Here is a 3,494-nt window from a genome sequence, read left to right as displayed (position 1 = left end):
TCCCCATGCTTCATTAGCCCATACTGCTCCCGAAAGAATACCTACGGTTAAAAAGATAAACCCTAGACTAATAATACGATAACTCCACCGATCCAATTGTTGAATCAATTGATACCTGTAATAATTTTGAGACGAAATAGAAGTGTTTCGTAAGACATTGTTTCTTTCGTTCACGTGTTGAATCTCACCAAAGTAAAATGACTCATTTACTAATACTAAATTATTGCCTTTACTAAAAATCCTTCTGAATTTTCGAAATGTAATGACTAGAAGAGCTAATGATAATAATGATCCACACAAAAGAGCTGCATAGCTCAATACCATCATACTTACATGCATCATTAACCAATGGGATTGGAGCGCGGGTACTAATATTTCGGATTGATGCATTTCAGTTAAAAGACCCGAAGTAGCAAAACCTTGAGTAAAAATAGCACTTGGCGCGGTTATTGCGCTTAAATGGTTTTTATATTTTTTAAAATACGGAATCATATGAATAATGGAAAAACTCCACGAAAGAAAAATTAATGATTCATATAAATCGCTTAATGGTAAATGCCCCAAATACACCCAACGAGTAACTAATAATCCTGTTATGCAGAAAAAAGTAACTATCATACCCTTTTCTGACGAATCATATAGTCCTACTATTTCATCGACTAATAAAATTATCAAATGAATTGTAATTACAATTGAAACGATAGAAAAGGATATATGAGTTAATATATGCTCTAAAGTTGAAAATATCATAAAAATTATTATTATTAAAAGGGGGTCCCGCAATTATAGGAATTGAAATCGGGAATTGAATTCATTATAGGGCTTACTCTTTTAGAAGATGCCATGCCGCCACTCGGACTCGAACCGAGATGCTCTAGCACTGCTTCCTAAGAGCAGCGTGTCTACCTATTTCACCATAGCGGCTTATTCGAAATCATAATAACCTATTTTTATTCAATCGTCGAGATTGAAGGAGTTAATTAAATGCAATATTTTTTTAGGAAACCATTAAATTGATGAATAAAAACTTGTTTAAGAATTAGGGATTTAAACGTTTTCGTTAATAATATTTATTATCTTTTTATTTATTATTTTAGAATGTCAATTTTATTTAACTGAACTAAAAGTGTAGTTTTTCGTAAGTTATTAATTTATGTTTTCCTAAAACAAAAATGTTACGGTTGGAACTAGATTATTTTGACTTCAATCCATAGATAGAACTAAAAACAATGTTCTGTCTCGTTTGCATTTTTTAATGATTCATTTATTTTATCATTTATTAATCTAAAATAAAAAAAGAATTTTATCGATAAAATATAATTTTTATATAACACAATTTCAGCGATACACTCAAGGGGTTTTTTAAAATATTTGCATAGTTAGTTTTATATGAATTTTTAGGGTTTTTCGTTGTGTAGAGAATTTGTGTTAAGATTTAGCAACCCAATTAAGTTAGGTATTAGTATGGGTGTATCAATTATATAACAATATTTTATATTTCTATCGAAATTGTACCGTACTTCAAAAAATACTTTATAAATTTTTAAATTAATATATATTATATCTTTGATATATATTATATTTTGATCGATCTTCCAATCGAACCATAGGATCTAAAACAGATCACTCAAAATTGGCACATTCGTCATATAACTACCTAAAAATGTAAAAGGGGGTTTTATTAATTAAATTGGGTTAAAGAGTTTATATAGTGATAATAATTTAGAAAAATAATGATTTAGAAGATTATAAAACATATTTAAAACTAAATCAATTAGTTTCAACGAACCCTTCTTTTAATATATAATATAATATTAATATATAATTATAATATATATTAAAAAATAAATTTATTTTTATTATTGAGTCAAGTCGATGGGGAAAGTGAGAATCCCCATCCTGAAAATTATAAAATATACTAAAACGAAAGGTGAACCCTTGTGCTTGCATTTATCCTTTTTTCAAACAAAAAAGTACCATTAATTTTTCGAATTAAGTAGACAACAGAATTCTTATCTATATCAGAAATGAAAGAAAAAAGACACCTTCTAAATTAAAACATTATGAAACTAATTATTTTTATTTATTATTTTATATAAATATAAATTTATATTATTTTACTATTATGATGTTAATTAAAATTCTTATAACTTATAAATCTTATAAAAAAATTAGAAACAAAATTAGATTACTTTTATAATTAGACCGATTCAGATTTTTTATTGTATTGTTTGATTACTATTATTTATTTGTTACACAAAAAAAACTTTTAGAATTCCCGGTAGAAAGAGATTTCGCTAACGAAAAAGCTTTCAATGCTGCCCGATATCCCTTCCTTTTCCAAATATTTTTACGAATCCGTTTTTTTGAAATAGAGGTGCGTTTTTTTGGAACTGCCATTAAAAAATTATAATAGGTTCTTCGGTTGGATGTGAAAGACATCTATTGTTCAAAATAAATTTTTCTTTACTGTTCTCTATCTATTTATTCTCTAAATTATACTCCCTTCATAAAAAAGGGGGGTGTGTAAAAATCGCATAAAATATTACTAACAACAATCCCCTATGCCAAATAGAATAGAATTGATTGAAGTTTATAAAATACAATACAAACAAAAAAGAAAAGATTGTGCGCTTAGTTTTCTTTCTATTTTCGTCGTGTTACATTTATACATGTAATAAAATACATCAAAAGTTTAATAACCCAATCCCTCTATCGCTTAATTAAAAAACTTAAATAATTTTCTATTATATTAATTTTAATTAATTTAATTGGTCAAACTCGAAGAAAAAGTACACCCAACTTTAATTATCAAATTCGAGTGGGACTAGTAGTTAATCTGTTAAAAGATACAAAATATATAATTTTTTATTATTAAAGGCATTTTATTTGCCCTTTTTTTTTTTTTTACATAAAATAAAGTGTTGGATATCATAGCATTTCCTACAAATATCTTTTATTGTAATGGAAGACAATCAATTAGTTACAAAACAAATTGTTTAATGATTCTGAATAACCGAATTACAATTACAATAAATAGTTTTTATGGGTCAAGTTATGCGCTTTATGATTCATACCAAACACTGTTTTTGGTGTAATTATTTATCCTCGCTCTATAGATATAAAAGATATAAATAAATTATTTTAATACGTAATAATTAGAATGCAAATTTTATTTAAGTTTTATTTTATATATCTTAATTTTTTTTTATTAACTGACCCCTTTCAACAGAAAACAAATAAGAACCGGTGAATCAGAAACAATTAATTAAGAAAAATATTTTATTTTTTTTTATGGAATATACATATCAATATTCATGGATTATACCTTTCATTCCACTTCCAGTTCCAATGTTAATTGGAGCAGGACTTCTACTTTTTCCAACGGCAACAAAAAATCTTCGCCGTATGTGGGCTTTTCCGAGTGTTTTATTGTTAAGTATAGTTATGATTTTTTCAGCCCATTTTTCTATTCAGGAAATAAATAACAATTC

This window comes from Prunus mume, unplaced genomic scaffold (assembly GCF_029339155.1).
Source record: "Prunus mume cultivar Tortuosa unplaced genomic scaffold, ASM2933915v1 scaffold20, whole genome shotgun sequence".
Lineage (NCBI taxonomy): Eukaryota > Viridiplantae > Streptophyta > Magnoliopsida > Rosales > Rosaceae > Prunus > Prunus mume.
This window is presented reverse-complemented; position numbering follows the sequence as displayed.